Consider the following 15,113-nt stretch of genomic DNA (forward strand, 5'->3'; position numbering starts at 1 on the left):
ATTATACTCACTTATATAACTGCACAAACAGATTCATCCAATAATTAGACCAGTGGCTTCCTTTGTCACTGCACCATCAGTGAAATTATCAGAAAGGCCAATCAGTATTATCTTGAACCATTGTAACTTTCAACCAAAATTCAGTCTACGGAATTCATATGACTTCGTCAATAAAATAAAGAATATACCTCTACCAGACAACGCAAAATTACTAACCTTTGATGTGCAGAATCTAGTTTCCAGCATACCTCCTGATGATACTATTACTTCAGTAATTAGAAAATCATTATTAGAATCATTAGAAAAAAATAGACCCAGTTATAAAACGACAAATAATTGACCTTCTGTCGTTATGTCTCAAACAAAATTATTTTCAATTTAACAACAATATTAATTACTCTTCATAAGGTTGAATTATGGGAAATCCATTAAACCCCTTACTTGCGGAAATTTTCATGGATAACCTAGAGAAGTCGATTTGATTAAGAATTTCTTGTATTGGCATAGATATGTGGATGACGTTTTGGTATGTTTTACAGATACTAAGATACAATTAGATCCTTTTCATAGGAACAAAATTTGTGAAAACATTAAATTCACTATTGAAGTATAAGCAGACAACTCAATCAATTTCTTGGACTTTACAATCAGTTGAATGAACAACAAACATGATTTTTCAATTTACCACAAACCGTCCTATACGGATATTATTATACATTCATGATTTACAGATTAGTCAATGTTCCTCTTTCAATAGATAATTTCAATAAAAAACTTAATATCATCAAGCAAATTGCAGTAAATAATGGGCTTAAAGCCAAATTAATGAACAAAACACTTTTCAAAAAAGTCTACGCAAAAGCGATTCGAAACGTTTTTCCTATTGATAAGTTAGATAATCAAAATTATAGAGCTTTCACGTATTTTGGGCATACAAAGTGGCTTCATTTTTGAGAAAACGAGATATTATAATTTCATATAGAACAAGTTAGGTTGGGAAACTTAAAAATAATAAAGATAAAACATCCAAATTCGAGAAATCAGGGATATTTAAATAAAAGCGGCAAAACAATGGCAAAACTGCACGAATCGTATTTCGAATTGTTCCTACATCCACCGTATTCGCCAGATTTGGCTCCGAGCGTCTACTGGATGTTGGCAGACTTTAAAAAATGCTCATCGGTAAGAAATTCCGCTCAAATGTCGAGGTTATTGCTGAAACTGAGGCCTTTTTTTGAGGCAAAAGGTAAATAGTTCTACAAAAGTTGTATTGAAATGTTAGGGCGGCGCTGAAATGATTGTGTGGTTCTTGATGGAGATCACGTTGATGAATAAAGCCAATTTTGTACGAAAAAAATGCGTTTTCTTCCTCAGGCCCGGGACTTTTCAGCTCATTTTATCATGGGCGTTATCATGTATTCACTCTTCTACTGGAATCAAAATAGCTCAGTAGTTGATGGGTTATCATGAGTAATAGTGAATTTAACACGAGGAGAAATTGCGCTGAAACGCAGTCATCAGAAGTATTACGAGTATTTCAAACGATATAATTCAATTGTATGAGACAGGCTAATAGATGCATTCATTATAGCTGAACTACGAGGTAAATTGATTTGTCTATTATGTTTAGCAATGTATTCGATATATCTGAACATAACAAATCATCAAAACTGTTATGGCTGTTTGTCTTATTCTGGGGGATAACAATATCCAGAAAGTCCTACATTGTCGACATGTTTATCAAAGAGAATTGGCGCCGCATTTTCATATTGTCTGAATATTGGAGAGACTTCAAGGCGAAAGATAAATAAAACATGTCATGAAAGGTTTATAGATGAGATTCCAGAAAGTCTCATTGCCTGAATGAACTTTCAAATATATCTTCGAAGCAAGTTCAAATCATGTATACTCTGACCACACTATCCATGATAATGATAACGGAATTAAAGAAATGAAATGAGAATAATTTCAAATATATTTCTGAACCAGTTTTCATAATAATCATTTGTTTATTCTTCCATTGAATGCAAATGGATACGAATATTCCGTTCGATACACTTATGTAGGTTTCGCATACACAGGGTGTTTCAGGGTGTTTCCTAACTACGGTACAAAACTTCAAAGGGTGATTCGTTAGGTCATTTCAAGAAATGAAGTTGTTATGAATATATATCCAGAGTTGCTTCTCTTCTGAGATACAGGGCGTTGAAGTTTAAAAAATAACGAAGTTTATAAATTATCATAGAAATTTATAAATAATGTTTTTTTTTTATTTGAACGCCTTGTATCTCATAAACGAAGCAACTCCGGAACTTCTTTTAAAAATAACGAAATAAAAAGACTGTTTCTTCAAATGTAATGTAATAGTAAATAGTTTCACTGGAAAATCTGAAATACACAATTTACTAAAAATTTACAATTACATTTCAACTTTTGAATAACTTTCCAAAAATGAAATTGAATCAAAAAAGGTAATAATAACTATGAAAAATGAATAAGAAATATTTTTTCAATTATCACAATTTGACTGACAATGTCAAGTGGAAAATTTTGCATACCGCTAAATCTTTTATCCTCTTTATTATATTTCACTAGGTATGTGTAAATTTTGCTAAGATTCTCAATGTCAGTTTTTCATTCATTGAGTGTATCATTTCCGAAAATATATTTTAGTTGTATACATTCTTCTATCTAAAATATGTGGGTTCCGTCTGCAGTCGCTCTTATCCAAAGTAATGCAACTACTTAGAGGTCTAGATTTATGTCTTATATATGTTTTTAGTCGATCTACCTATACAAGAAATTTCGGATACTGAATTAGGTTACTGTTTATTCAGAATTGAAAGTTTGAGTTCACTGTATAGCTAATACAGATATATTAGTGACAGTCGTTTTGAAGATTTTGAGATCACTATTTCGGAACACATTGAACAATTTAGGGAAAAATTCGTGAATGTATGGCAGCGATTTATATACGAATGAAGATATAACATTGTTGTATTCAACTTCTTTTTTATTTTGAAACTTTGTTATTTCACAATAAGAGATTATGTTTACTGAAGATTTGGGATAAGAATTTCGTTTAGAAATTATATTGATATTAGATAAACTTTTGTTCCGTAACTTAGACTGGGTAATTTTAATGATTCTATTTTTCAATGAATTTATTACATTAGTTTTCATTTCATTTGGATAATTCGAATGATAATCAATGATTCTAGATTTTTTCAGTAATGATAATGTTTTGTTCTGACCTTAATAACTTAATATCTAAAAAAGAATAGAGTTATTTATTCCTTCTTCAATGGTGAACTGAATGTTGAAATCATATAAATTGAATACGTTTGAGACATTTTCTTTACCATCTGCAGGTATGGTCAGAATAACGTCATCTTTAAAACGGTCGATGAATGGAATACGGAAAGATACATTTTGAATACATTGATCAATAAGCTCATGTGAAACATGATTCCATAAAATGGGTGATATGGTTGAATCCATGGGTGTGCCAAATATTTGTTTAATACACTTGTAATCCAAAATAAAACGAGTTGAATCAAAAACGAAATCAAAAAATGGTAATGAATGTAATTTTGTTACACAGTTCTTCAATTCTGGACCAATTTATATTATCCCACTATTTTAAACGATAGGTTTATGAAACAACGTCCACACTCATTTGAATTATACTCAAAGTTCCAATTACAAATAAACAGAAATCCAGTTCAGTATACAAAATGTCTTATGCGAATTGTTCTAATACATATACAGGACAAACATCTAGACCTCTAAGTAGTCGCATTACTTCGCATAAGAGCGACTGCAAACGAAATGTTAATTCTTTTACGTTAACAGAACATGTCAATTTGGAGGATCATATAATAAATTTTGAAAACTCACATATTTTAAATAGAGTAGTTAATACAACCAAAAGAATATGTTTCGGAATGTTACATATCAATCACGAATAATAGTCGAAGAATAAAAAACTGACGTTGAAAATCTCAGCAAAATTCACACATACAAATTTACTGAAAAAAATCTGATAACACAATAAATATAATGATCTCCTTAATTGTTCACTGAATGGAATAGCTTTCCTTTTAATGCCAAACTTATGCCTCTCATTTTTATTTTTTTAATTTTTGTGAATTTTTTTACTAATATTTTTTTCTATCTTCACGGCCCAAAATTTCTCAACTCTTTCTCGAGTTGAAAAATCAGGGGGGAATCTCCCTCTCACATCATCCCATGGCGACGGCCATGCCTGTGCGTCACGATAAGATTTTTCTGTATCTTGCATAATTGTGCCAAATTTCATGATTTTTATTGACTCCACTCCGTGAACGAATGGACAGTCCTTATGGTGGAATCGTGAATTCGTATACAGAGTGGGCCAAACTGGACACTTTTAAAGGGAAACTGCTGGATAGATGACGACTGATGGCTGTGTATGAAGGTCAACTTTTATAACAAACTCAATGATGAAAACCGCAGATCGATATCTATCATCGTTTCTGAGTTACAGCATGTTTATAAAAAATGTGCATTTTCGCTGATACTTTTTTCTTGTCAAAAATTTTCCATGGAAATATTTCCAGAGCACTTTTTCACATATAATTCAATGGTGTTAGAAACTTTTTTTCTTTATTGAGCTATCAATAGTTATTAAGGGGAAACTATTTTAATCAATGAGACACCTTTTATATTGCAACATATTTCAATGGAGCTTGAAATTATCTTTCTAAAAATGTAGGACACTTGATATTTTGCATAGTTTCAATAAAACTGGTAATAATTTACACTATATTTACTAATAATCAATGACACTCCAATAACAATGATAGTAATGACAAAAAACAAATAATAAAATATTACAAATGTTTTCACGGACGAATGTTCGAAATGTCTACCAGCTTCTCCTACACACAGGCGACACCTTTTCTGAAGGTTTTTTTGCCGAACTCATCAGTTCAATAGGAGTGAATAAAGCTGAACTTTACATCACTGCCACTTTCAATCCGTATCTTGTATTGGTCGGCAATTTGGAAATAAGATATTTCCATAGGCGTGAGGTCAGGTGACCTGGCCGGCCAACGGTTAGGTCCTTGGTTGGCTATCCAAGTGTTACCAAAATTTGCAGCCGAAAAATTGGTGACAATTGCAGTGTTGTGAGGCAAATCCCCATCTAGTTGATGATATATTTTTCTGAGCTCCATTAGTGTAAATGAAATTGCTATGAATTTCTAAAAATTATGAATGGACCAATAATTCTACCACTGAAAACAGCTGCCCACAGAATTAATCCAAATATTTCTTGACTTCTCTGCTCCACAATAGAATAAAGATTTTGTTGTGCACAAGTATAACAATTGCAGCGGTTGGAAATGCCGGCACTGCTCACATGAGCTTTGTCTGTCCAAATACAATTTAACGAAAAAAACACGCACTCGGTTACAACTTTCCAGGAACCGCTAGCAAAAAGTCATACGGCGTTCAAAATCTCCTTGTCTGAGTTGATGAACTCTTCTGGTCCTGTATGGCTTGAATTTGTATTTTCCCAAAATATTTCTAACGTTAGTTCTTGGTAAGCGTGTTGATATTTCTAAATTTAGCGTTGACGTATTGGAATTATTTTCAACAGCTTCTAAAACGACTATTTCTTCAAACTTCATATCACTATTTGAATCCAATAATGTTTGCCTTTTCCTCTCAAATTGACCACCATCAATTGAGTTGTGTCGCAATCTTGCGAAAATATCTCTAAATGATCGCTTCTCTCGGTATACCTCTCGTGATATCAATTGTTTGCTGCTTCTGCATCTTCCCTGGTTTGTATAAAACAGACTATCATATCCCATTTTCCACAATTCTCATACTCCAGTGCAAATATGTTTGAAAACTAAACAAAAACCAATGATTGAAGGGCGTTTTTACTGCTCAAATCAAAATTTGACAGCTACCAGATTTGCATTTTGATTTATCGCGCCTACTTGATCAAAGTGTGCGTTTCAAAGTTTACATGAAAAAACCTAAAAGCTCTGTGTTCCCATGATGACTCTAGTAAAACATTAAGTGTGCTACAGTTATGGATAGGTAATTTTAAGCTCTATTGAAATATGCAGGAATATACAGAGTATCTCATTGAGAAAATATTTTTTCATCAAATACCCATTGATATCTCATTTGAAAAAATGAGCTCTTCACACAATTGAATTCTACGTAAAGATTTTATCATAAAAACAAAACAAAATGACAGAAAAAAATTACAACAACTTCTCGATAATGCACATTTTCGAATACTGTGTTGTAACTCAGAAACGATGATGGATATCGATATGCGGTTTTCACCAGTCAGTTTTCCTCGGACACAGCCATCAGTTTCCATATATCTTGTTTGAAAACAGAAGTTAACCTTCAAGAATGTCCAATTCGGCCCACTCTCACAAAAGTGGTCCAATAAGGATGAATTGATTAGCGAAACATCTGTTATTGAGGTCGTGCTCTGGTTTTTTCTATCAGGTTATTTCCTGCAGAGGAGAAACTAATTCGCCATTCAAAGAACAATGTCTTACTTCAGAATTATTTCGTTTACTATTGGCATTGCGATTTTGACGATTATGTTCCTTGATCTATAATCAAATTTCGAACTTGGCCCACTAACTCTAGAATGTTCAATTCAATATACATTCGATCCATTGTATTTCCACTAAATAGGCCAAAAAACTACAAGATGTTTTTTGATCAATAGTAATAACTGCTTCAGGCATTTCCACTGGTAAACATGCCAGAAGGATCTATTGTAGGTATATTTGAACCCGTGTTGTAGTTTTGTGAGCTGTTGTTAAGATCTCAAAAAATGAAGTGGTACTTGAATTCTGGTAAGTATCTGCCGATTTTATCACATATCATCCAATTGATAAAGTACATTTGGGATCTACAAATAATACATCTATTTTGAAAAAATCAACAATAATAATGGAGCTGTAAAAATCTGCCTTGTTCACTATCCAAGCCTCAACCTCGATTAATTGGAAATCTTGAACATATACGCACACGTCGGAAAATCCATTAAGACTTTTCTTCAATTATCGTCAAGTGTCACCGCCTTGAAGGTTAAAGAGTTCAATTTATATAAAACAAAATTGAATCAACATGTGTTGTTGAGTAAACGTTTATTGTGTGGAAAAATAATAAATTTTGACTGTTGTTAGGAAAGTAAGGGCCAGACATTCGATGGGAAAATAATAACTTGACTGGGATTAGCTTCATAACATTGTATTTCTTTTCAAATTGCCGCCTATTTGGTTACTTAGGTGATAACAAAATTGAGATGTATCATTCCAACATTGAAAAAAACAAAAAATGATTCATTTTGAAGGAGTGAATGTTAAAGAATGTACCTGGACTGTTCAAAAAATTAGGTAAATATAAAAAAGTACTTCCCGGAACCCTTTTCTTTTGAAGACTGGCAAATCTCAGATGAAACTTTTTAAATAATGAGAATTTGAACATATTTCTCAACCAAAAATATAAGACACATGAGGCGGTTAGTGCCAAGTTGGCCACAGAGTCGACAGTAGCTTGAATCAAAACTAACAATGTAAAACCGCCTCTACCTATATGAACACATTTTTATTATTGCTACTTCAACATTCCATTGAGAGATGTATGTGTTATGAAATGTCGGCAAGTATGGATCCGTCCGATCCTACCTTTTTATAATCTATAAACATTTTCAACTGAATACCTCCTGTCGAACAACAAAAATAGCTATGATGATGAGCCAATTCTAGTCGTACAAACGAATCGTCACATGGTACTGTCAAGAGTGTCTACGCAGTGGGTTTCCAGACGGTTAGCTGCTTTATAGACCAGGGCTGACACCCTGGGGAAAATGATAAGAAGAATGGAAGAAAAAAAAATGACGGGTGATCCGAGTTCAGGAAGTGAGAGGGGGTCGGTTTTAAAAAAACTACAAGTCCTATGGAAAAAAGTTAAACGACAAAGTTTGTTTTAACAATGTTTTCACATAATATCGAAATTCAAATAACCAGATAACCACCTTATTATTAATATAAAAAAGCACTCAGATTTTCAATCCAAAATTCTCGAATCAAAATATCAGCTTCTTTCAAAAAGTCGGTGTGCTTTTTGTTCCCTGAAATCTCTACTTTCTCATTGGGTTAAAATATACATTGGTATAGTAAATGTTCTCAGACAATGCAAAAAATCTAAAAAAACTCAGATTTGAATTTTTTAACCGTTATATACAATTTTGGGCTGTTTATTAAAATTTGAACTTTGATTACTCAAAAAACGTCAGATTCTATGTTTTATTGATAAACAAAAAAATTTAAAATCGAAATATAATACCATAATTAACAAACAAATGAGTTGATAAAGTTAATATTCGGTAATACATATACAATATTTTGAGAAGTTTGTAGAATCTTCTTTAAAATATATAAATACCTATGTATGCCTGTTTTGCAAGCTATTGTTGGAATAAATTTTGGCAGTGTAAAATTTAAAAGGAAAAACAAAGTCTTGTCTCTAAAGAAGGTTCAATCTTCCGTCAAAGTAAACGGAGATATTATAGTCATCAATCAAGGAGGGTTGTTTTATGTGCCATAAGAATAGATTTTCAAATATTACAAACGGGTGCGTTCCCACTGGTGATGAAAGGGGCGCGTTTACATATGAAAATTACCTTTCAATCACTGTTACTTCGTAGCGCTCTATTTTCCAAAGCTGAAATTTTCTACATAGGCTCATCGTTCCATATTGTAGATGTGTAATAAGAAACGATTTTCAAAATCCCAAACAGGAGCGCTCCCACTGGAAATGAAAGGGGCGCGTTTGCATAAGAAAATTACCTTTCAATCACTGTTACCTACTTCGTAGCGCTTTATTTTCCAAGGCTGAAATTTTCTACATAGGCTTGTTTCATATTGTAGATGTATAATAAGAAACGATTTTCAAATATCCCAAACAGGAGCGCTCCCAATGGAAATGAAAGGGGCGCGTTTGCATATGAAAATTACCTTTTAATCACTGTTTTTACGTAGCGCTTTATTTTCGGAGGCTGAAATATTCTACGTAGGCTCATTCAATGTTGTAGATTACCTTGTTGTAGAATAACCTTTTTATCAGTTTTTCTGTACCGCTCGGAGGCTGATATTTAATATGTAGGTTCAGTTTATGTTATATATGTGCACCAAGGATGAATTTCCGAATATTCCAACTGGAGAGTCCCAATGGGGATGAAAATGAAGCGTTTGCATATGAAAATCCTGTTAATCACTGTTTCTTCGTACCGCTTTATTTTTGGAGGCTGAAATTTTCGACGTAGGCTATTTTCATGTTGTAGATGTACAATAAAAAAGGAATTTCAAATTGGAAGGGAAAAGGCGCGTTCATGAAATGAAGTTACATTTTCATCACTGTTTCTCCGTGCCGCTATATTTTCAAAGGCTGAAATTCTGTATACCGGGTGTCCCAGAGCTTTTAGGCCAGCAGATATCTCAGTCACCTGCAGAAAAAAATTGAAAAAAAAATATGTATATCATAGAAGACCACCAGCACTTTCATGTAGCAGAGCAAAATGCACCCCCTCGCGAGCAACCCCTGCGAAACCACCCCTAACTTTTGTTTTTCAAATGGCAACCCCATGTTGTTTGTCATTCAACTGACAGCTCTTGTTATTTCTCAACCAACGATATATCATAATTGTTCGAGAAAATTGAATACGTTAGTGGGTACTATTAACTGGACTGATCGAATTGTTCTGCATTGTAGACACCAGAAAAAGTGGACGCTACGCAGAAAAAGAGGCGATAAAATGTTAGAACTTTTTGTGCTTCCTTTCATTCCTCTGATATTTGGATGACACATTGCCCTCAGTCGTGATATTGTTGTTGTATATCAAAATGCCTTTTACCTTCACTCCCAACGAATACGTTGATATGCTTTTAATTTTTGGTGAATACCGAAAGAATAAACGTGCTGCGGAGAGGCTGTATGGGCAGCGCTTTCCTGATCGTCGACAACCAGGTCGTAATACGTTTTCGTATGTAGAAAATACCATGCGAACGGGATCATTTCCAGGAAAAACAGATCAAGTACATCCTACTCCCATGCAAACTGAGGAAAATTGCATAAATGTGTTGGCCTACGCTGAAGCACATCCTCATATTTCGGTTCGTGCATTGGCGGTAGAGATTGGGATCAGTAAGTCATCTGTGCAAAGAATTTTCAAACAGTACAAGTATCATCCCTTCAAAATTGATTTACACCAAGGACTCAGACCTACCGATTTCGAAAGACGAACGGCATTCATTGCTCACATTCAAGTTTTATTCCATGACAATCCAAACATCCTCAATCAAATCTTGTGGAGTGACGAATCCCGCTTCCATAATAATGGTACTGTTAATCGACATAACATGCACTATTGGTCACAGGACAACCTTCACTGGATTAGAGAAACCAATTTCCAAACAATGTGGGGTGTGAACGTGTGATGTGGTTTACATAATGGACGACTCATCGGGCCCCATTTTTTCCAAGACACTTTGACGGGCCACCGATATTTTCATTTCTTGGAAAATTGTTTACCTGCCCTCCTGGAAGATATTCCACTTGAAGAACGACAACAAATTTGGTGGCAACAAGATGGTGCTCCTGCACATAATCATAATGTAGTTACTACATTCCTCAATGATACTTTTCGAGACCGTTGGATTGGAAATAGTGGACCTATGCGATGGCCTGCACGTTCTCCAGATCTCACGCCACTGGACTTTTTCCTGTGGGGAGATCTGAAACGAGTTGCCTTCGAAACACAACCAATGAATATTGACGATTTAACCCAAAAAATTTTAGAGGCTTGTCATACCGTTACTCCGGAAATGATTAGGGCTTCCTGTACTCGCGCGCTGATTTGGCGACTAGAAGCATGTGTGGCAAGTGCTGGCCAACATTTTGAACATTTTCTGTAGTATCATGTATCAAAATACAGATGACCTTAAACATTAATATTTCATTTGTGTTTTTATTTTCTATGATTCTGCATGTCATTCTACCTACCATGATACATCATTGACCGAGAAATGAAAAAGACTGTAAGTTGAACCATTTGAAAAACAAAAGTTAGGGGTGGTTTCTTGGGGGTTGTTTACCAGGGGGTGGATTTTGCTATGCTGCATGAAAGTGCTTGTGTTCTCCTATGATACATATTTTTGTTTTAATTTTTGTTCTGCAGGTAACTGAGATATCTGCTGGCCTAAAAGCTCTGGGACACCCGGTATACACAGTAAAAAGTAGTTTTCTTCTCAAAGAAGATCATAGGTTGCTTTGAAATTTTTATCTCTATTGGAGAAAATATCACTTCATGCCAACAGCGCCATGTTCCACAGAATCACACTTTTTTTAACGAAGAAATCATATTTCTTGGACTTTCAACGTAATTATTCGTTTGATTATATTAATGCGAAGATGAACTATTTTGAATCAAGAAAATATAATATCATCTCAAAATCTACCACTCATTTGAAGTGGAAAATAAAATGTTTCGAATGGAGAGCAACATGAACTTGATCTGAATACATTGTTTGTTTGAATTCAAAACTGTATCCCTTCAAATAACTCAATTCGATTATAACAGGAGTTTTGTGAATCTATATACAGAACTATATTATGATCGACTGAAGAAGGAATTTTTTATAGAATGAACAGGGTTTCTTTTAAAGGAGTATTTCATCGCGTACGCGCCAGTATGCGTTGGAAAGTGATTTGGTGTGTTGCGATTTCAAGGAGGGAGTGTTTTATGTGTCTTTAAGCAGTGCAAGTCTTTTCCGATTGTTTTGTATTTACCATAATGAAACAGATTTCACAAGACTGGGGTCTTACACAGTTAAAAGATATTTTCATGGGTGAGTATTATAATTGGATAAAATTGAGATGTTTGGGTCACCTGAGAAAAAAACTCCGCTATATCAATAAGTATGCTTTGTATACGTAGTACCGAAGAGAAAGTAGTAAACTTTGACAGCATTTTTTATTTTTGACTTCATTTTGCGTAAATTATATCAATGCTTCCTAATTTTTCATATATGCATTATTACATTTGCCGAGCTCTGCAAGTGTATATTAATTTTAATTGAAAAATCCTCCACGTTGATTCAAATTTGCCAATCTCTTGTTTTGAACATATCTTTTTTCAAATAAGTTCATTTTCTCTAAATGACATTTGATTTTCTCTTAGACCGAATTCATTTTTCATTGAACGAAAGGAGTGCTTATAATTTAGACAATAAATTATAATACAGAAAATACCAAAATAGACACCAGCTGGTATAAAAAACACCTACATATGACAGCCACTTTCTGATTCCAACATATAAGTGTTTGTTGAATTCCGAAACGTCTTTGCTTTGTTTGTTTTTATGTTATTAATTGAGATCAAATTGAATATACCCTACTCTTGAAATTATTCAATATATTTCCTTCAAGAAAGTAAGAAATAGGTAGAAATATTACAAAACTCATTGGAAAAATAATAAGAATTTCCAAAAACGTGAAAACAGTGAATGTTGTTATTTAAATAACGAATCCTATACCTTTAAGTATGTTTGTATGATCATGAGTTACATTTTTTGAATGACCATTTTATATTTTTCATTGATCTTCTAATAATACTCACACGACACTCTTTGATCTCCTATAACGGTTCCAAAATGATTATTTTGAAAGACAATTTTTCTGTAAATACTTCTCTTCACCTCTAAGGGATTTGAGGTACGTCTTTTGAATTGATTATTTATTTCTCATCAAGGAATATTTAAGCACTTTTTAACTTGCTAGGAAACGTATCTCAAACAATACGACCTCAGAGAAGTGTATAAATTTTATGGTTCTTGTTCGTATGCGAACAACAATGGCTTTGGTTGAAGGAATAATCCCACCTAAACAGTTTTTTATTAAAAAAATATATAGGTATATATTTTTTAATTGAGTAGCAGGTGTTTTCATATTTTTATTTTTTTATGTATTTAAAATAGCGGCTTAGGATTATGTGCTGATTTCTTCTTTCGTTTCAGAATCCAAGTGATGTTCTGGCAATTGTGGATAAACAAAAGCAGAATGCAGAACTCGATAGACGATAGTGATTTTTTCCAATGCTATTTACCAGAATGGTATCTAGTTTCAAAAACTTGATTTGTGTAAAATTACTAATAAATTAATTCATTGTCTTGTCTGAGTTGTAATGTTGTTTATAGGCTTCTATTTTATTTTATTTGTTAATTTTCAATTTGTCAGGAATATGTCACTTTTTTATATATATTTATGTTTTCTAATTGAATATTCATTTCTGTTATTTGTATAACTGTATGGTCTTTCAATAGTGTGCGGTTGGAATATGACATTGAAGCAAAGATTAGCAAAGAAAGTTTAGTTCTCTATTACGTTTTGTTTTTTATCATATGATTTTTCAGGATAATATTTATGATTTGCAATTGCCTGAAATAAACCAATCATTATATATAACGTATTATTTACTTTCTTCTCTTACCACTTATAACTATTAATATTACCGTTGAGATACTTTGGATTCAAGTAACCATGGACATCCAAATTAGAGGGACAGTTTATAAACAGAAGCATACATTCATCTTTGATGAAGTAACTGAGTTTATTTCATATAAATAAATAGAAGCGTTTGAATGAAAAATGATTCTCTTCGAAGAAAACAATTGATATCTACTATGAAGATATTTAAATAGTGTTCCAAGTTAACATATCATTCTTTCAAAACCCAAAACACTTTTGCTTGGAGATAAATTTTGCTCAGACTGAAGACTTCTTTTGAGCTAATGTGATGATTTCTATTGAAATGTATATGCACAATCTTGGTGGAATAGTATTTTTACTTAAAAGAAGTGTTCATTCAGTTAATAATTCAAATTCGAATTGAGAGAATATATTTCTCAGTTTATAAAAATATTTCTTTATGAATATAGGAGAGCTAGATTTCTTTAAAAAGAGACAATGTTCTTCACCTTGAGATTTTTATTTTTACTGTGTAGGTTCGACTCATATTGTAGATGTGGAATAAGGAAGGATTTTCAAATACTCCAACTGAGGTAGCCTAACTGGCAATAAAGGGGGTGCGTTTACATATGAAAAAATTCCCTTTTCATCACTGTTTCTCCGTACCGCTATATTTTCGAAGGTTGAAATTTTATATGTGTTGTATATGTGCAATAAGAAAGGATTTTCGAATATTCCCCCTGGGGAAGATAGGGGCGCGTTCACATATGAAAATTACCTTTCCAGCATTGGTTCTTCGTACCGCTTTATTTTCGTAGGCTGAAATTTCGTATGCAGGTTCGTTTCATGTGCGTCTTCATGCCCTTAAATTTCCTGAGGATAAATTTATATTCAATATCAGAATTGCACCCGTGCGGAGCAGAGGCAGCTCGTTAGTATGGATTGAAAACAAATCGATTCTTCTCCAACATGAGTACCCAGTTATAGGAAATGCTATTATTACAGAGTATATATGAACTAATTATTGGCATTTAAAAATGAATAAAAATAAATGCTGAGACAAAGTATATAGGTAAAGAATATTCATATACGCAGAGTTTCAAAGAAACAATAAAAATTGAGTATATAACACCAAAAATACAAATCATGCAATGTAGCTGTACTGACACAAAAATTATTTATAGTATTATTAAAAGTGATTGTTGATACATGATACCAAGGCATTCAGAGAGTCGAAATGAATATCGCAATGTTCACAGATTTTATTCAAGCTACCTACTGCACATAAAATTCAATAGTGATCGTAGCATAACATTTGTGCGTGATGCTTCGCAAAAGAACTTGAGATTCTATCGACCTTCGCTTCTTGGTACTAAGAAATTGATCTCGGGTAAAAGAACCATACTGTCGATATTGTTGTTGAGTTATTTATGCAGGAAATTCATACCAAGGATAACTATCCTATTTTCCAATGATAGAATAAGAGGAAATAGCGACTATGGTACTTGTTCAGTATGAATATGAAATATATAAAGATTATGTAGAACTTTGCTACTGAA

At 33.2% G+C, this 15,113-nt stretch overlaps 1 protein-coding gene across 1 annotated transcript in view; it reads right to left on the reverse strand.

Moving 5' to 3' along the window:
• The window catches only part of Oamb (Octopamine receptor in mushroom bodies), a 692,882-nt gene that overhangs the window by 113,202 nt on the left and 564,567 nt on the right, over nucleotides 1–15,113 (reverse strand). The gene's annotated exons all lie outside the window — the stretch shown is intronic.

This window comes from Leptinotarsa decemlineata, unplaced genomic scaffold (genome assembly GCF_025532065.1).
Source record: "Leptinotarsa decemlineata unplaced genomic scaffold, Ldec_3_MD MMD2_tig00000090_RagTag_RagTag, whole genome shotgun sequence".
NCBI classification, from domain to species: Eukaryota; Metazoa; Arthropoda; class Insecta; order Coleoptera; family Chrysomelidae; genus Leptinotarsa; species Leptinotarsa decemlineata.